Raw genomic sequence first — 21,108 nt, 5'->3', positions numbered from 1 at the left:
CAAGAGTGCAGTTAAAAGGAAGGCAGACGCTATAAAGAAACTTAATAAGAGTTGGAGAGGTGGAAACTTTGATAATAACCTTCTAAGACTAGAACAAAAATTTATACATGATTTCAATACTCTCTTACCTAATGGTCTCAGTCAGGAAATAGACTTTTCTGTATTTTTATAATGTTGTTGTAATATTTTACTTAGAAAAGATCCTGCATTTTTTAATACAATACCACATATGAAGGTTATATCAATAACATTACTGTTCTTGCATAGAGTTAACAAATGACCTCCCATAATCTATTTTTTACAATCCATCATTTGGTCCTCCCTATTTTTTACCCAAATTAATTTTTATATGATACCTAATACACATATTTAATATTTTTTAAATGTTACTTTTTATTTTAAGCTTATGCATTATTGTTTTATGACTTGTGTGGTTTTTATTGGTATTTTACCATTTATTAACTGTTTTATTTTTATTTTTGGGCATATTTTTAAATTGTCATGTTTGAGCTCATGCACCATTATCTTTTTATAAAATTTATGGTATGTAATTGGTCTTTTACATTGTATGTTGTTTTTATATCTTTTTAAATGGCTTTGCTTCTATATCTCAATGATCAGTTCTCAACAAGGTCCACTATGCTATTAGTTGGCTGGATGCAAAAAAAGGCTTTTTATAATTTTTTATTCTTTTATTTGTCATCATTTATTTTTTATCAACTTGACTTTTATCCTTTTAAATGTCCTAGTATTTAATTTTCATGAATCAGGGCACAATCAGTTTTCAATCAGGTCATGGTACTGTTTTTTGGCACGAAAAAATAAGATTTAAATGGCTGACAGTACACGCAGGCCTACAATACATATTTGGTTGGCTTGCAGTGGTTACAGGATTTTTTTTGCAGGAATCTAAGGTACTGTTGGCAGTTTCTTTTAAATAATCTGTCTTTTTTAGAATAGACATTATGGGCATTCAGAATGGTATCAAAACCCGTTTTATAGTTAGTGCTGGCACTGTCCTTCTTTGCTTTCAAAGCTCTCTTTTTTTTTTTTGGTTTTCAATACAGTATTTGGCAGCCAATTTGTTTATAGTTTCACTTTGTGTTTTAAATCTTCCCTGCCTGTTTGGAAAGACATCAGCTTCTAAGCAGGGGTGTTTGCCAATTCAATCTGAAAAGTCTTCCCTCTGCTTTTGACAGACAATTACTTTAGATAACTATGTCTTATTTTGGCATTCACTTTATTGACATAGCCTCATCAAAAAGAGTCTTATAGTCAGCACATTAAACTTGTTTTTTATTTGTCCCCTCAGAGATTGTGACCATATATTAATTTAGCCTTTTCTGTTTTATATTTTATTTTTTGTATTGTTTGTTATTTTGATACAATATGAGTCAGTATGCCCAGGTTCTAATTTTGTTTTGTCTACATCAGCTTCAGTCAATTTTAAAAGCCTCACCCGTTTTTTAATAGACAGTTGTTTTAGACACAAGGTGTCAGCTCTTTTGTAACATAGGCTCAGTTCTTAAGTGTTTTTTAGTCAGCAAGATAATGGTGTCAGTCCCCTGCTCATGATTTTTCAGTCGATTATATGACAATATGCCCATGTTTCTGAAGTCATTCTGCTATGCCTGTTCAAAAAAAATGTTATATAATTTTTGTTATTTTTAAACCTCAGATTTTAGGATTTATTTATATTTTTATCCAAATTACATTTTTTAGTCTCATAGCAAGGAATTTGTATGGACGCCTAATAGACTACCTCCAGCTTTTTCAAAAACTTGCTTAAACAGGTAAATATAGTCACCCTTCAATCTGCTGATTTTAGATGTTGACACATATGCTATGGTTAGACCCTAACGGGCGGATTTTAAATGCCCTGCTTGCGTAAATCTGCCCGGATTTACGCGAGCAGGGCCCTTGCGCGCCGGCGCACCTATTTTGCATAGGCCGCCGGGGCGCGCAGAGCCCCGGGATGCACGTAAGTCCCGGGTTTTTTTAAGGGGGCGTGTCGGGGGTGTCAGGGGCGGGGCCGAATGACGCGGCGTTTCGGGGGCGGGACGCGGTGTTTCAGGGGTGGGATCGGGGGCGTGGTGCCGGCCCGGGGGCGTGGTCGAGGCCTCCGGACCAGCCCCCGGGTCAGATGACGGCGCGCCAGTAGTCCGCTGGCACGCGTAGATTTACGTCTGCTTCTAGCAGGCATAAATCAAGGGACAAAAGTAAGGGGGGGGGGGGTTAGATAGGGCCAGGGGGGTGGGTGAGGGAGGGGAAGGGAGGGGAAGGTGAGGGGAGGGTGAAAGAAACTTCCCTCCGAGGCCTCTCCGATTTCGGAGCGGCCTCGGAGGGAACAGAGGCAGGCTGCGCGGCTCGGCGCGCGCAGGCTGCCCAAAATTGACAGCCTTGCGTGCGCCAATCCAGGATTTTATAAGATACGTGCGGCTATGCGCGTCTCTTATAAAATCCAGCGTACTTTTGTTTGCGCCTGCTGTGTGAACAAAAGTACGCGATCGCGCTCTTTTTTAAAATCTACCCCTAAGTTTATTATATAGCCCACAAGTGCATATTTTTCTTTTGTTTTTAACTATATTGATAAAACGTGGAAAATGGTACTTCCCTTGGCTGGCACTATTGCGCTTCAGAGACCATAGTTCAGAGTCCACAATCCAAGTCTGTCGTGTCCATGTTTTGTGAGCCGCTGCTTCAGGGACTGCTCAATATGATTCACTATAGAAGGAATTCTCTGGATATTAATTAACAGGAATATCCCGGTTTTCATCCACAACACTTTTTAAATTTTATTGGAGATCCACTTCATCTTTTCAGACCCTGCCACCATTTTCTTTTGTCAGCACCAGCCAAGGGAAGTACCATTCTCCACATTTTATCAATATAATTAAAAACAAAAGAAAAATATGCAAAATTGAAAACCAAAATGATTTATGCTTAGTGGACCGATGATTAAAAAGACCCATAGCGGTAAAAATTACAAGTTGTATACTTGCAAACCGCGGGTAGTATGAAGGTCCAACATCTATATATAAAGGTATGATAAAACAGTATTATATAATAGTAAAGCTAGTAAAAATTATAAAAACAATTGTAAAACTTGGATAGAACGTGATTATTATAGATTAGATTTATTCATTGTACATTGGACAAATTGACACGTGTATATTAGATTTCAATTACTCAAATTTTGACTGGGTAAGTGAAACATCAGGGCATGCTAGAGAGAAAAAGTTTCTGGATGGAATAAATGACAGTAAGAGGGGAGAATTTTAGTAGGTATGTGCAGCGACACAATAGGCCTATTTCCCAGTTCCCTCCCAGTTCACCCCAGTAAAATAGTGGACTTTCTAAACCCCCCTACCTAACTTGCCTCCCTTTTACCTTACTAGACCCAATTGCTAAAACCCTTCTGAGTACCCTTTTTTTAAATTAATTACTTACATGCTGTCCATAGCAGAAGCAAGTTATGTGGTTCTGGGATTGTGGCATGCACCAGTGTGTGAAACTGACTTCATGGGTTCAGACCCTGCCCCCATCCCACCCCTTTTTCACAAAACCTTTTTTATCCGCATACTGGGAGCTTCGCACGTGATTGTGGGTCTCTTAAAATCCACAGAGCCCATACACATCCCAAACATATGCATATCTCCCGGATTTGCCACACATAGTGCTTTTAAAAATCATCCTTTAGCAAGATATGAGATATCTGGCTAAGTGGCGATTTCTACAGGGATAGTCAGCAGTAGGGATGTGCATTCGCTTTTCACGAATTAGACAATTTCAACAAAATTGTCTAATTTGTCCTGGTTTGGGAGAACCAAAAAATGAATGCAATTTTTCCAATATTTCAAAAAATTCATTTTTTGGGTTAGTGCGCACTAACTCCCGAGCTTTTAAAATGTTAGTACGCACTAACCTGAAAATTGGCGGTCCCCCGAAAAAAAAAAATCACGAACCTCGAGAAAAACAAAATTTCCTGCGGCAGGCCGAAAACAAAGCCCGAACCAAAGTGTGGTATCGCTGCAGATCTCTAGTCAGCAGCATAACTGTGCTGCTGAATAGCCCTAATACGTTAGTCTGACAACTCTTATCTGGCTAACTTACATAGCCATTTAGCTTTGAATATTGAGGCCAGAAAGTAAACCTTGCTTCATGGGTTGATTCAACTGCAAACAGGGAAGTGTTTGGTAGACCATAAAAAAATTGCTTTATAGGCCGGATGCAGCCTGTGGGCCATAAATTGAGAACCCTTGATTTTAAGTATGATAGAAATATTAGGAGGCAATTTATACCATGAATCAAGGTTTTTCAGTATTTTTGTGTATGATTTCTTGGTGTCTGAGGATAGATCAGGATGTAGGGATATGCAGTCCATTGACATGCTGCGTTATTCTGAATAGAAGATAGGAAAGGGATGTGTATTCACTTGAAACAAATGCGAAATCCAGATTTAAAAAAATGGCAATTTTGGTTTGATTTGTTTCAAATATAATGAATCCCCAAAGGTTCCAAATAACTCAAACATGTTAGGGTTTTTCATTTTGAGAAATATGTATGTTATTACCAAATTTAAAAAAATATTCTTCTGACCTCACCACTCCTTACCATCCAGCTTTATCTCCTTCACCTTTTTCTAGTGCTGGTCTAAGGTTAAAAGAGGTAGGAGTGATCTGTAGTCCTTTCTGCCCTACCAGTTCCACTTTTAAAATGGTGCCCTCTCTATTCCAGCTGGTGTCATGTTTGTTTTATGGCCATAAGTTAAAACAGCTATTAATCAATACAGTCGTAAAACAATACATGAGCAATCAATAGCATCCATCACATTAGGCATGCCACCTATGGCATGGAAATCCCTATTGAGGTCCTACTACTGTGATGTTTGATTAGGAAATGTGATATAATGCCTACCCCCATCTTTCTATGGTTTATTGTACATGTTGCAAACAATTGGAAAATGAGGTTTTTTCCTACCAATTAAAGTCTCAGTGATTTGAAATAACCTAGCTGCAAAAAAAAAGTATCCCATCTTAGGAATCTGACAATCCCAGCAGCTATAGCATGAGACCTGACTGTCAGCAACTCTGTTAGTCAGAATAATACTCTGACATCAAGGCTGGTAACCTTTATTTCCATTGTTGATGTCAAAGCAGTGCTTGACACTGCAGGATACATCTATTTCATGATCCCAGAAGCTATGGGGGCTTGGGGGTGCTGGGTGGGGTGGAGGTTTTGGGTTGAAATTGCACAGGGAAGAGCAGAAGATGGGAATGAGGAGGGGATCCTCAGGCCAATATTTTTAGAGAAACCTGAAGAAGGGGTGTTGGGGGGTGCCTTCTTCATCCAAAGGGTCTGAAATTATTTTGCAATCTTTTGGGGATCTTGGGCAGGACAGATCGGGTGCAATGCCCATCTTTAGTTTCACTCATTTAGTGGGGTGATTAGTAGAAGGTCGGGCCAGCAGGACTATTAGGATATTTTATTACTTTTTTTCTGACACTTAAGCAATATTTTGAATAAAGCTCCTTAAGGTAAAGTTATCCAGGTACACACACCTGGACTACTTTAAACCTAACCAATTCTATTCAGACATAGAGGGTTAGGTTTAAAGTTATATGGATAAAGTTACCTGGATGGCTTTGGCTGAATATATTCAGCTATTGACATCGCCCCCTAAATATTTGGTTACAGTTATCCAGATTACTTAACTGCTGACTGGCTTACTGAATATGGACCTTAACAATGATATTCAGTTCTCACACCCTTTGCATTTCCCTAGCTAACCTTTGTCTCTATTCCAGCAAGTTCTGGCACCCAGAAGATATCAAACCTTTCCTCCCCATGGTTCTTTCTCTAACTATACAGAGTCCCTTTTACAGTGGTTCTCAAGCTTTCATGATTACAGTACCCCTTTCAAAAGTCTGAGGCACACATACACACACACACACATACATACACACACACACACACACACACACACACACACTAGATACTGCCGAGCTGGTGGTGCTGAAGTAGCCAGGGGGTACATTTATTGTGCTGTTTTATTGTCTCTGCCTGGCAAACTGGGACCAGTTTTAAGCTCCAAAGAGGAATGGAGGGAAGGGCAGCAGAGGAAGGGAGAGCCAGAAAGCCCACAGAGATGGGAGGGGAGGGATATTACAAGTTGACGTTCCCGTTCCTTCTTCATTTCTCTCTATATCAACAAAATATATCAAAATTAGTAAAGAATGTATTTGAAGCACAGATACTACATGCAGAAAATAGACCCAACAAGAGTCAGCAGTGCAGTTTGTCACTACCGACATGCATAATTTTATTTCATATTCTTTAATTTAGTTTATTTAGTTTAGTACTTCATGTAATCAATTCATATTCCAATGCTTAACTGGATATAAAATGAGGGGGGGGGGGGGTTACTCTACTGTAGTTACTGAAGAGACCTGGAAGGTAGGAGGGAATGCATATCAATGATAACAGCAGATCATGCAGCACAAAAAGTTGGATTTGCCCACTGCAGTGGCAGGTGAATATTCTGAAGTTTGGGATCGCTTCTCTCATGTAGCAATTGTGATCTGGCTGGGTATCTGCTGACAGGTTGCCAAGACCCCTACAGGGGTACATGCATCCCTGGTTGAGAACCACTACCCTATTAGAATGTGCTTCCTTTTCCTTAAAGTTCTCTTATGAATTCTTACTGCAAAAAAGGAATTCCTCATTCATGAATACTTCCACAAAATGTACATGCCTCATATGCAGATGCACCATAATATATTTGACAAGGATCTCTAGCTATTACATACTATAGTCCTGGGGGAATTCTGCACTACTGCGCAGAATTGCCATTTTCTGCACAGAATTGCCAAATTCTGTGCAGAAAATAGCAGAGAAGACCCCGGCATGCAGTGAATAGAGCACGCGAAGACAAAGACCCACCTGTGCCGTGGGACGCTCTCCGCTCATGGTGAAGATGAAGGCCTGGGTGTGCCGTTCGCGGTGAAAACTGGAAGGCCCCCGTGTGCTGCAAATGGAGTGTGCATGAGAATGTGTGTGTGCATGAGAGGAGAGGTAGAGGGGCGTGAGAGAGAACAGGGGAGGGGTATGAGAGAGGACAGGGGAGAGGAGGGGGTGTGAGAGAGGATAGGAAGTGTGGGGGAGGGGAGGGTGAGAGCAGGGAGAGGGGTGTGCGAGAGGAGAGTTGGTATGAGGGAGGGGAGGGTGAGAGCAGGGAGAGGGGTGTGAGAGAGGGGAGAGTCAGAAAGAGCATGGGAGGTAAGAGAGCAGGGGTATGCTTGAGTGTGGGTTTCAGAGAGAGGGAGCCTATATGAGGAGATTGTGAAGGAGTATGTATGTGTGTGAGAGACTGGGAGCTCGTGTGTATGAAAAAGGGATCATGTGTATGTGAGGGTGCAAGCCTGTGTGAAGGGATTGTGTATGTATGAGACAGAGCCTGTGTGAAGAGGTGCATGAGAGAGAGACATAGGTAGCCTGTGTGAGAAAGGGAGCTTGTGTGGGTGTGTATGCAAGATAGAGGGCCCTGTATGAGGGAATGTGTGTGTGTGTGTAAGAGAGTGAGGGAGCCTGTATGAGGGTGTGTGTATGTGTACTAGACAGAGGGAGGGACAGAGGGAGCCTGTGTGAGGGGCAGTACTGAGAACGGGATCAAACTCTGGGACTGGCAATAGAGCTAGAGGGGAGAGATAACGGCAGGTGGAGGAGTTGGGGCCTGAGAGGGCAAAGTAGCCAGGGGAGTAGGGAGAACAAGTGGAAGGAACACTCTTACAGTGAATTTCTAGGGAAATTCTGCTCAAAATATTTAAAATTCTGCATCTATAAGTAATAACTTTTTTTCTGTATTAATTTAAAATGTAATTACTTAGACTGTCATGTAAATTGTGTTATTTTGACCAAAATAAAGTTTGCAGAATTTTGCAGAATTTTAAGTTTTTGTGTACAGAATTTTAAGTTTATGTGCATAGAATTTAAAAGTTTTTGTGCAGAATTCCCCCAGGAGTAATACTAGTGCAATGAAGATTTCATTGATGTGATAGTTTCTAAATGATGACCAAAATGATCTGCTCCCCAGCGCACTAATAACTTCTCTAAATGGTCATATACCACACACTGGTACCAAAACTCAATTGCATTTAATTATAAATCCACATATTCCTGGGTGCATATGTACTGCATAATAGGGCTGAGAAGAAGAACATTTTTCATTTTGTTTTTCATTTTGTTTTTGGGGGTTTGATTTTCCATGATTTACGTTTTGGTAAATATTTATTTAGTTTATATAGTTAAAAAAAACAACAAAATAAACATTTAAACAAACCCCCCAAAAATGAAAAAAAAAAGAAACTGGACCAGGATTCTCCCCAGTCCCCACTTACCTGTTCCAGTCAGGGGGGAGATCTGAAGCCTGGGCCTTGCATAGGTTGTAGGCTAAATTCACAGAGACCTACCTCAACCTAGGCCTATTAGGATGGTCACAACACCTAGGCCCAGGCTGAAGCCTCGGTTTACAAAGGCCTAAACTGCAGTAGGTTGCTGTGGCCTTGGCCTATTCCCTACGCAAGTTTCAGGCTTTAAGCCAGGGCCCGACTCCTGGCTCTTGGCCTAGGCCAGGGCCTGGACTTGGGTCCAACGCTGGGACCCAACCCAGAGACCAGGTCCTGATGCCTGGGCCCAGGCCTGACACCAGAACTTGATCTGGAGACCAGGTCCCATTGCTGGGGCTCAGCCTGGACCCAGGCTTTATGCAGGGACTGGACCCAGAGGCCAGGTTCCGACACTGGGGCCTCAGCCCAGACCCAGGCCAGATGCTGGGGCCAGGTTCAGGCCCAGACCTTACAACCCAAGGCCTGGGAGCTCCACTTCTTTGTATTCTTCCTTCAGTACTTGAAAGCCAAAGTTGCTTCGGGGCACACTCACATACCTTTGCTGAAAGTTCTGGACCTTAGCGAGTGGGCCCTGAAACAGCTAGTATCATGCGAAATGTGGCTACATTGGCTTTTTGAAGATAAGTACTGTGTTTAATTGTTGACTTTGTGAAGAAAAGTAACAGCATCTTGAGGATAAATACTGCACTTAATTATTGTTTTGTTTTTTTTAGAGAAAAATTGTAGTGCACCTATCTGTTGGATTTTTAAATTTTGTGAGCACTTGCATTGATAAAAATGTTTGAATTAAAAAAAATAATGAAAACCCTTTTCCCCCAATGATAGTAGCTAGAATGGAGGCTGAAATGTGCCTGGAGACATAGAATTAAGCATTTGTTCTGTGGAGGCTGTCTGAGCATTTTCCTTTTATGCAGTGCATATACGCACAGGACTGTGTGGGACTATAATTAAATGCCATTGGAGTTTTGGTACCAGTGTGTTATGTTTGACCATTTTGAAAATTGCATAAATGATGCACAGAGAGATTCAGGGAAATTAGCAATGGAAAAAAAAAGTATTCTAAGTTCAAAATAAATAGACACTCGTCACCAAGTTTGTATGACTTAGAAGTTCAGACCATGCTGTCAGTCATGGAATATATTAGCATAATTATTTCCCTCTTTCATCCCCCTCATTATCTCTTTCCAGGCAGGTGTCTTTTTCCATCCTGAATGACACCCTGCATATATTGAACAGAAGCAAAGGGATGCTACAAAGCATGTGTCAACTGCTAATATTAGTAAAAGAGCAGAGTATGAAGACTTTGCTGAATTCTAAGGCTTTTTGTCTATAAGCACACTCCCTTCTACCCCCACATATATATTTATGTATTTATTTATTTATTTATTTAGGGTTTTTATATACCGACATTCTCGATATACATATCAAATCAAGTCGGTTTCCATATAACAAAACTGTCGCCGGTAAGGCGTTACATTAAACAATAGACAGTGTATTGAACAGAGAACGTGCGGCATTACATTAAACAATCAACAGATTATTGAACAAAAGAACGTAAACAATAAATATTAAATATTAAATAATAAAATAATAAATGTAAAAAAGAAAATATATAAAATAGACAACAAAATTTTGTCAAATAACAACAATAAATGATACGATAACTGCAAATAGTTGGTAGGTAAGGTTGAAATATTTTTCATTTAGAGAACACAGACACTATGAGGGCAATTTTGTAAAATAATTCACCCTTAGAAATAGACTGAAAATTACCCTACCTGTATATGGGTAAAATCATGCATGGGGAATGGGATCACAACACATGTACTTTTACTAGTGGGAAATGTAGGTGGACTCACAGGGAGGGGTTATGTTGAGGGAGGCAATAAGACAACTAGTTTTACATTTTCAAAATTATGCACATTCTTTTGCAGGGGAACATTGACCACAGAAATTTCTGTGGATGTCTTTTCCCAAGGCAATTTTCAATGGGAAAGTATGCATATACTTCCCTTTGAAAATTGGTGCGAAGTCCACAGTAAATATTCACGGACTTTTCAATTAGAAGCATATAAGGTCAATTTTCAAAAGTCATTTATCCAGGTAAATAGTAATACTTATTTTCCCAGATAAATTAGCTTTCTAAAAATTGCTCACACCTCACCTGAGCAAACGTTCTCATGGGGATCAACAACACACATACTTTTAGCCATGTAAGAAATAGGTATTCCTAGGGTTTCTTTGGGGCAGCAGAAGGAAGTAATGTGCGTAGATTAAAGGAAATCTGGTGCAAATGTCTATGGATATCTTTCCTCCAGCCCATACTTTTCTTTTGAAAATTGGTGCAAAGAATGCAAGCAAAAATGCCTATGATCTTTGCATCAATGCAAACAATCAATATCAAAACAAACAGGTGAAAATCATAAATCCTTATAAACAATTTTAAAAGTTTATAGAGGAATGGTATCAGAGAATGATGTGTTGGATTAAATTTAATCAAGTGCCTTTGCCTGCAATGGCCTCAATCATTGATCAGATACCAACTCCTAAAGATGTCATGTCATTTAACAAAGCCTCTGTATATCTAGGTAGATATGGGGATTTGTCAAGGGTGGATTTTAAGAAGGATGGTTCTAAGACCCGCTCTTTAAGAGTTGTAAGCTGTGTGCAATATGTAAATCTGGGATACCTACAACTGAAGAATGTCTCTTTTAACTGTTTATTGAACATATGTTCTGTAGGTCATAAATCTGTTTATGTGCATGGTTTTGTTCAACAGCATAATCTAGATTTTTTTTTTTTATCTGAAACATGTTTGTCGGAATCAAGTGAGGTGCCCTGTGAGATATTTGATATTTTTATTCTGATAAGAAAGGAAGAAGGGGGGTAGTGGAGTGGGTTGTATGTTTAGAGATACCTGGACAGCTCAACAACTTCCTTGTGTGGATGTATCAAATTGTGAATGCCTCCTATTGAGTTAAATTTAGAAGTATGTGTTGGCATTTAGAAACTTTGTTCACCCGCTTTGAAGGCTTCTGTTATGACAGAGCTTTATGAATTGATGGTGAAAACTAGTACTCAATTGTTTTCCTTGCTGATTGTTAGTGATTTTAAAATTAATTTTGAGGATGCTAATTGTGTGAAAGTCAAGAATTTTAGAATTTTGCTGGACTGTTGAGATCTTTCACAGATAGTACCTGCTTCTACTCATTATGTATTTGTCCTAGGGTCAGATCAACTTATTTTTTTTCATAAATTATGTTGGATGGGTGTGGAACTAGTTCCTTACTCTAATCATAAGTTCATAGTTTTTCTTTTAATTGGGTGAGTAAGAATGGAGGGGATAAATGTGAGAAGAAGGGGTATTGCATGTGAGGGAGGGTGGATGCAGCAGTCTTTAGCTCCTGTTTAGAGGAACAGATTTTAGATAAGGTGGAGAAGAGTTTGGATAATTACTTGCAGATTGGGATGATAAAGATACCTTTGTATTGGATGTGATAGCACCTATAAAAAGGGTTAGAATACATTCTCATCCTACTAAGTAGTTTGATGAAGGTTTGCACAAGGAGTGTAAAAGGTAATACGGGTTCTGAAACCTGTCTGATCCTGTGCACCTCACTTCCCCCTCCCCCACACCTACTGGGGCCAGGAGTGCTACAGATAATTAACTCCCACAGCTACACAATCTGAATAGATCAGAAAAGACCATGTGTTTTGTCCACAGAATCAGACTTTTACTTGTCAGACTTTGCAAGGTTATCATTTAGAAGAAAATGAATAGTACATGTCTCTAAAGTCCTTAGTATCGGTTTATACTAAATAAAGCTCTGCATCATTGGTGGACTGAAACATAAGAGAAACCTTAGCCTTATTAAAGTATTAATAAAAGTAACTAGCTGGCTATCTTCTCCACCCAAATTTAGGAGATTACCTTCTGTTTACCTCTAGAACAGTTTCTGGATGGAGATCTCAAGGACTGTTTCCTTGGTCCTGGTACTGGCTGGGCTGAGGAAGAGTCTCTCAGCTATGGGCTGTCTCTGGCTTCATGACAGGCAGACAAATATCAGGTAGGGCTTTTATTTCTCCAAGCTCACTGGACACCCCTAAACATCTATCTCCTCAACACAGGAAGGGACAGGGTTGATGCCTCCATCAGGTGTTTACTGTTTTTCTTGTTTGCCCTCCCTGTTTCTCTCTCTGCTCTTTTAACAGCCCAGACATGCATATGTAAATAGCTCATTCATAGTAATGCAACGGGCAGATATTAGTGTCATATCTGCATTTCAAATTGCTGATCTCCCCATTTTTCAAGGAGGGGTCATTGCTCCTGTTGCATGGTGACTTTGGACAAGGCCCAGTCATGTCTTGACCAGCACTGCTTTGCAGTGTCAGCAATTTCCTTCTTTTTAGATTGCTCTCCCCTCTCTCCCACTGGGGAGGGGGGGTGGGGTACTGCTCCTGTCTGGCTAGGCTGTTTTTGGCTTTTTCCAGACAGGCTTCTTTGTACCTTGGGGTAGCTTACTTTTTATTTAGAAAGAAGCTTTTAGTCCTAAAATCAAACAAGCAGTTCTGATAAGCTGGAGAGCATTGTTGTCCTGGTCAAAGTTCCTTATCTTGTTTTTCTCTGCTGAGATACACGTCACCATACATCTTTTAAAGTCTGTGTCCCTCTGAGGTCAGTATTCATAGAAGGTAGAATTCATATTTTGTTGCATACAGTGATAGAACATCTGGTATCTCTCTTACAGGAGTATAGTAAAGTTAGAGGTTTGAGAAAAACTGGAAGAGGATTAGATCTGCTGAATCTGTTTGTGGCATAATGTGGACTCTTGGTCGAAGTGGCGAATAGTCCTCCCATGGGGGGGGGGGGCCTGTGGGGAACCACAACAATAGGCTAGACTCAATAGTAAGCGGACACAGAGGAAAGGACGCTTTATTATACTGCTGTAATGAAGATGATACTGTTCGAAGAACGGACAATGCTGTAGTCCTGTGATATCACAGCAAGGCTCCAGTTAATCTCAGAAGTAATGCAGCTGAAGATCTCACCCAATAGTAGCGAAGATTCGGTTGAGTTCCGCAGTGCAGGATAAGCCGTGAACCTGAATGGGGGAAGCGAAGAGAGCTTGAAGCATAGCAGTACTCACAGGGTAGCAGCGATGATAACTTCCTTCGGTAGTCGAGTGAAGAGAAAGACCCGTGGTCCGAGCTGCAGGATACCCAGAACAGGATAGGCCCTTGAGGAGCGAGTACCTAGGAGCACAGAGGGTACCTGAAATAAAGCAGACAAGACCCCCAAGGAGTGGGTGTCCTGAAGGTAAGCTGAGCATCCCCGAAGGGAGAGTAGAAGCGAGGGGCCCCCGAGGAGTGGGTACCCAGATCTTCAGTAGGTAGCGAAATACCCTGTAGGGTAGAGAGGAATCCAAGCGAGCAGCTTAAAAGTGGTCAGAGTAGAAAAACCGAAGTCCTTGCTAACTCATTGTAGTGGAGCAGAGCGGAGGTTGAAATACCCAGAGGTACTGAGGTCATGCACCCTAGGAGGCCTCAGGAAGAAGCATGGGAGATGGGGATGCCCAGGCTCGCTCGGGAACGCCAAAGGGTTCAGCAAACAGCAGCGGAGACAGCCGTCTTCCTGAAGGAGGAGGAGAAAGGCAGAAGAGAGGTGAGGCAGAACGGTCGCAGCCATCTGCGACTGATGGACGCAACAGTACCCCCCTTCAAAGGGCACCCTCCAAGACCTCTTCCCGGTAGTCTGGGTTTTCAAGGGTGTGCAAGATGAAATTGACGTACCATGTTCTTATCCATGATGTTGGCCAGAGGGTCCCATGAGTTTTCTTCTGGTCCATAGCCCTCCCAGGAGAAGAGGTATTCCCACATCTCGCCTCTCTTATGGACATCCAAGATGTCATCCACAGTATACTCAATATCGTCCTCAGCATCCAGATTCATTGGTTCTGGGGTCTTCTTAGAGAACTCTGAGAGCATCAAGGTTTTTAGCAGAGAGACATGGAAGGCGTTGTGTATTCTCATTGATGGAAGTAACTTCAGACTGCACATCAGATTTCCCAAGCACAGAAGGATTACAAAGGGTCCCACATAGCGAGGTGCAAAACGTACTGATGGCACTTGAAGATGGAGGAACTTGGTACTCAGCCAGATTTTGTCTCCAGGCTGAAACTGAGGTGCTTCTTGATGGTGAGCATCGTAAATCTTTTTTGCTTTCTGTCATGCCTTAAGGAATAGATCCTTAGTTTGCTTCCAAAGCTGAAATAACTCTGCTGCAGTGGCCTGTGCTGCAGGGGAAGCCACTGATAAGGGAATCAGCAGAGGAGGAAGTGGTTGTCATCCATAGACGAGTTGGAAAGGAAAAGACACCGTAAATGTAGCAGGATGTGAGTTGATAGCAAATTCTGCCCATGGTAGCAGTTCCACCCAGTCACTCTGTCTTGAATTAACGTAGGACCGTAGAAACTGTTTAAGTGTTCTATTCATTCTTTCAGTCTGTCCATTAATCTGAGGGTGGTAAGTGGAGATCAAGTCCAAGGAGATGTCAAACCTTTGACACAGGGCTCTCCAGAACTTAGAAGTGAATTGCACTCCTCTGTCGGACAGTATATGCTTAGCATGCCATGAAGGAGGAAGATATGTTTGATGAAGAGTCTCACTAACTCCACGGCAGAGGGTAATCCTGGCAAGGCTACAAAATATGCCATTTTGGAGAAGCAATCGACAGTGACCCAAATGGTATTGTTTCCATTGAAGAGCGGTAAATCTACAACAAAATCAGTTGCTTTATGTGCCCAGGGATCATTTGACACTGGCAGGGGTTGTAACAGGCCATAAGGACATCTGGCTGGCAGTTTTTGCTTGGCACAAATAGTGCAGGAACTCACATAGGCTTGTACATCATTCTTCATGGTTGACCACCAGTAATACCGCTGTAACATGCCAAGGTACAACTCTGTCCAGGGTGGCCGACCAGGCAGGAATCATGCATCCATTTCAACAGTTTCTTCCTTTGACTACGAGCCACAACTGCCTTCCCGGCGGGTACAACATGAGCAGCCGCAAGAACTACCTTCTCGGGATCAATAATGTGATGGGGTTCGTCAGGCATGTCCTGAGGGGAGAAGGATTGTGACAGGGCATCAGCATGGGTGTTCTTCTCTCCCGGACGGTATTTCAGAAGGAAATCAAATCTGTTAAAGAACAGTGACCATCTTGCTTTACAGTGATTGACCGTTGTGCATGTCTGAGATACTCCAAGTTCTTGTGATTAGTGTACACTAAAATCTGATGTTGTGCACCTTCCAGCCAAGGACGCCACTCCTCAAAGGCCAGCTTAATGCAAGAAACTCTTTGTCTCGGATACCATAATTTCTTTCGGCAGGCAAGAACCGCCTTGAAAAGAAGGAGCAAGGATGGAGCACATTGGATTCGCTGTACTGGCTCAAAAACGCTGCCACGCCGATGTCTGATGCATCGATTTCAATGATGAATGGGCGATGCAGATCTGGATGGCGAAGACACAGTTCCTTTTGAAAAGCCTCTTTTAGAGTTAGGAAGGCTGATATCGCTTCAGGAGACCAGTTGACGGGGTTGGCCCCCTTCTTGGTCATAGCTGTGAGAGGTACCATTAATGATGAATAGGTCTTGATGAAGGAATGGTGGTAGTTCATGAATTCCAGGAAGCAGTGCAATGCCTTCAGGTCTGTAGGTTGGGGCCAGTCTCGGATGCTTTCTAATTTCTCGGGGTCCATCTGAAACCCATTCTTTGAAACAATGTATCCCAATAAGTGTTCATACTCCTTGTGGAACTCGCGCTTCTCTAGCTTTGTGTATAAGTGGTACTCCCGCAGGTGTCTTAGAACCTTCTTGATGTCCTCTTGATGTGTTTGCGGATCTTGGGAGAAGATCAGGATGTCATCAAGGTACACTACTACACATTGATATAGTAAGTCCCGTAAGATGTCGTTCATGATATTTTGAAAAACTGTAGGAGTGTTACTTCATCCGAAGAGCATGACGACATATTTGAAGTGTCCATCACGGGTGTTAAAGGCTGTTTTCTATTCGTTGTCCGCACGATTGTGCACCAAGTTGTAAGCCCTTTTGAGATCCAGTTTAGCAAATATCTTGGTTCCCTGGAGTCTGTTGAATAGTTCAGAAATTAAGGGCAGGGGGATACTGATCCTTGATGGTAATCTCTTCAGACCCCTATAGTCAATGCAGGAACAAAGAGTGCCATCTCTTTTTCCCACAAAAAAGAATCCTGCACCAGCTGGGGATTTGGAGGGTCTGATAAATCCTTTCTGAAGGTTCTCTTGTATATAGGCAGACATGGCCTTAGTCTCTGCTGCTGAGAGAGGGTAGTCTCTTCCTTTCGGAGGCTCAGAATTGGGTTTCAGGTTTATAGCACAGTCAAAAGCCCTGTGGGGTGGAAGTACATCTGCTGCTTGTTTAGAGAAGACATCCTGAAAGGAGGCATATTGTGGAGGTAGGCCTGGTAAAGATGGTGTAGTGGGCATGCATATCATTAGAGAAACATCCGTGAGACACCGGCCATGACAGCCAGGTCCCCACCGGGATAATTCCAGCGTGGCCCAGTTAAACTGTGGCATATGATCCTGTAGCCAGGGCAGTCTGAGCACCACTGGATGCATGGCCTTTTCCAATACAAGAAAGGAGATGGTTTCAGAGTGCAAAGCTCCGGTGCGCAGGCCAATGGCCTGGGTAGTCAGCGAAACCTCTCCAGGAAGTGGCTCTCCATGTATTAAAGATAATAGCAAAGGTGTAGCTATTGGTGTGGTAGAAATCAGTAGATGTTCCACTAAGCGTTTTAAGATTAAATTTCCTCCGGCCCCAGAGTCTATGAAGGCAAGGGTCTGAAACTCAAGGCTTCTGCAGATAAGTGAGACTGGTAGAGATAATGGAGGAGTTGGAGTGGTGAGGCCTAGGAAGAGCCCTCCTGCGGATCATAGGCCTGCATGTTTTCCGGACAGATGGGACAAGTTTGGACGGCGTGGCCCGACTGGCCACAGTACATGCATAACCTCATGCATTTGCGGAATTGTCTCTCTTTAGAAGTTAAATGACTTCATCCTAGTTGCATAGCCTCGTCTTCTTCTATGGGAACAGGTGGTAGACTCGAGGCAAGAGGCACAGGTTTAGGATGGTTAGCTCCCGGGACGTGCTTCCGAGGACTCTTAGCCTCTTGAGTCCAGTCTCGAATACAGTGGTCAATTCTCTCGGCCAGTTCCATGAGAGACTCAAGGGTATCAGGCAGTTCACAAGCCACCAATTCATCCTTTAAACGAGAGTTGAGACCCTCCATAAAGATAACACGCAAACATCCTATGTCCCAGTGTAGATCAGATGCTAATGTCCTAAATTCAATCACATAGTCTGTTAGCGGCTTATTACCTTGCTGGAGTTGAAGCAGAGTAGATCCAGCCATGGTGTGGTGAGCTGGGTCGTCGAAGACAGACTTGAAAAGTTTCAGAAATCCTGATAAGTCATTCAGAATAGGTTCTCCCCATTCCCATAATGGTGAAGCCCAAGCCAAGGCTCTCCCATCAAGTAGAGATAGGATATAGGTGGTCTTGGGGGCTTCCGTGGGAAAGAGGGTAGGCTGCATTGAAAAATGCATACTGCATTGGTTGATAAACCCTCTACATATTTGTGCTTCTCCCGTGAAGCGGGTAGGCATGGATAAAGGTACGGTAGTCTTGACATTGACCACCGGAGACATTAATTCTTTCACAGGGGTTGCTGAAGTGTTCAGTTGTACATGTAACCGATTGAAGGCAGCAGCTAGGCTTTCATAAGAACATAAGAACATAAGAACATAAGAAAATGCCATACTGGGTCAGACCAAGGGTCCATCAAGCCCAGCATCCTGTTTCCAACAGTGGCCAATCCAGGCCATAAGAACCTGGCAAGTACCCAAAAACTAAGTCTATTCCATGTAACCATTGCTAATGGCAGTGGCTATTCTCTAAGTGAACTTAATAGCAGGTAATGGACTTCTCCTCCAAGAACTTATCCAATCCTTTTTTAAACACAGCTATACTAACTGCACGAACCACATTCTCTGGCAACAAATTCCAGAGTTTAATTGTGCATTGAGTAAAAAAGAACTTTCTCCGATTAGTTTTAAATGTGCCCCATGCTAACTTCATGGAGTGTCCCCTAGTCCTTCTACTATCCGAAAGAGTAAATAACCGATTCACATCTACCCGTTCTAGACCTCTCATGATTTTAAACACCTCTATCATATCCCCCCTCAGTCGTCTCTTCTCCAAGCTGAAAAGTCCTAACCTCTTTCCAGAGACTTTTGTTGCTCATTCATCCACTGGGCTAGGCAAGGAATGGCCTGCAAGACTGTGAGCTGAGCTGAGTCCATGGAGTTAGCAATCTGTTGGGTTTGTGGCATAATGTGGACTCTTAGTTGAAGTGGTGATGACTCCTCCCATGGGGAGGGGCCTCGTGGGGAACCACAACGATAGGCTAGACTCAATAGTAAGCAGACACAGAGGAAAGGAAGCTTTATTATACTGCTGTGATGAAGATGATACTGTCCGAGGAACGGACAGTGCTGTAGTCCTGCGATATCACAGCAAGGCTCCAGTTAATCTCAGAAGTAATGCAGCTGAAGATCTCACCCAATAGTAGCGAAGATTCGGTTGAGTTCCGCAGCACGGGATAAGCCGTGAACCCAAAGGGAGGAAGCGAAGAGAGCTTGGAGCATAGCAGTACTCACAGGGTAGCAGCGATGATAGCTTCCTTTGGTAGTCGAGTGACGAGAAGAACCCGTGGTCTGAGGTGCAGGATACCCAGAACAGGATAGGCCCTCAAGGAGCAAGTACCTAGGAGCACAGAGGGTACCTGAAATAAAGCAGACAAGACCCCCTAGGAGCGGGTGTCCTGAAGGTAAGCTGAGCAGCCCCGAAGGGAGAGTAGAAGTGAGGGGCCCATGAGGAGCGGGTACCCAGAGCTTCAGTAGGTAGCGAAATACCCTGGAGGGTAGAGAGGAGTCTAAGCGAGCAGCTTAGAAGCAGTCAGAGTAGCAAAACCGAAGTCCTTACTAACTCATTGAGGTGGAGCAGAGCAGAGGTTGAAATACCCGGAGGTACTGACATCATGTGGTGGAGCCGCCCCGAGGTTTCTGCCATGATGTGTTCAAAACATAGGTCACGCACGTGCACGCGCCCTAGAAGGCCTCAGGAAGAAGCATGGCGGACGGGGACGCCCATGCTGGCTCGGGAACACCGAGGGGCTCGGCAAACAGCAGCAGAGATAGCTGTCTTCCCGAAGGAGGAGGAGAAAGGCAAAAGAGAGGTGAGGCAGAGCAGTCGCCCGACGGACGCAACAGAATCACTTAGGAACTGGAGGAAATTTGCTAATAATTACAGAAGGTTGGTGATGGCTACGAAAAGGGAGCATTTTCAGGCTATATAAAATCAGTAAGTAATGCAACTAAGGAACTAAGGATAAGCTTTTGGGTAAGCAAGAAGGGATGTTGTCTATTGGTATGCCTACTTCCACAGATTTTGCTGATTATTTTTGGAATAAAGTACAAGTTTTGCATGGAATGTTAAATGATAAGTAAATTGAATTGGGAGTATTGAATTGGAATATTGGTCAGGGCAGATTGGAGAAGTCTTCTGTAATTTGTCTAAAGTTTGTATTGAAAGATATGCATCCATCAGGTAATTTATTGGGTGCATGTCCTCTAAGTTTGGTTAAGACAATGGGGAAGAGGTGCTTAGAATGGTTGACAGATATGGTTAACATCTTATTACAATAATAATATTTTCCAAGGAGTTTTAAATGAGCAGTAATTACTCCTGTTCTGAAAAAACAACAACTTGATTTGCCTTGTAGTGAGAACTGTTGTCCTATAACCCACTTGTCATGTATATCTAAGATATTTGAGAAGTTAGTAGTATCACAGCTCTCAAATGTTTTAGAAAAAAAATGGAAGTTTAGCAGATTTTTTGTTAGCGCACACTAACAGTGTTAGTGCGCACTAATATCCTGAAAATGAAAACGAAAAAAAATTCTTTCAGGTTCCGGGCTCTCCAAACCAGGACGAATGTTCATCCCTAGTTTGTACTGATTATTTATTTATTTATTTATTTATCGGGTTTTTTTATACCGTCATTCGGTTTCACCTTCACAATGGTTTACAAAGTTTGATTTTCCATAGTTAAACATTATATGGTGCTTACATTTTAGAATAAATAAATAGCATGCATGCATGGGATTTTGAAAAGTGCACATGCTAGTTTGTTGCTGCTTGATCGTCCACACAAATATCAGATGCAAAGTGTGGGAAGCTTTTTCTTTAAAAATTGAAATTTTACATTTGCATCCAAGACAATCTTGTTGAGAATAACACTGAGAGGACAGTAAAGGAGGAAAACAGAAAAACTAATGCATGCTTTGCACCTGTTACTTTCCAAGCAGATATATAAGTGGTTTCCTTTTGAGAACTGATGCAATGACTGTGAGCCAAAATAGCCCACGCACTTTGCACACAATGTGGGCTATTGCAAATTGCCCCTTAATGGCTTCAAAACAAGACTGATTGCAAGGAGGAGAGGGTGAAGCTGTGTTCCCTGTATTTGTTTACCTTTTCGGCCTGAGTGGCATCTAATCCACAGGGAATGAGTATGATGATTTGGAAGAGAAATTGAGA

At 42.3% G+C, this 21,108-nt stretch overlaps 1 protein-coding gene across 1 annotated transcript in view; it reads left to right on the top strand.

Moving 5' to 3' along the window:
- Positions 1-21,108, top strand: part of HCRTR2 (hypocretin receptor 2) — a 365,252-nt gene that overhangs the window by 86,123 nt on the left and 258,021 nt on the right. The gene's annotated exons all lie outside the window — the stretch shown is intronic.

Source organism: Rhinatrema bivittatum, chromosome 3, assembly GCF_901001135.1.
Source record: "Rhinatrema bivittatum chromosome 3, aRhiBiv1.1, whole genome shotgun sequence".
Lineage (NCBI taxonomy): Eukaryota > Metazoa > Chordata > Amphibia > Gymnophiona > Rhinatrematidae > Rhinatrema > Rhinatrema bivittatum.
This window is presented reverse-complemented; position numbering and strand designations above follow the sequence as displayed.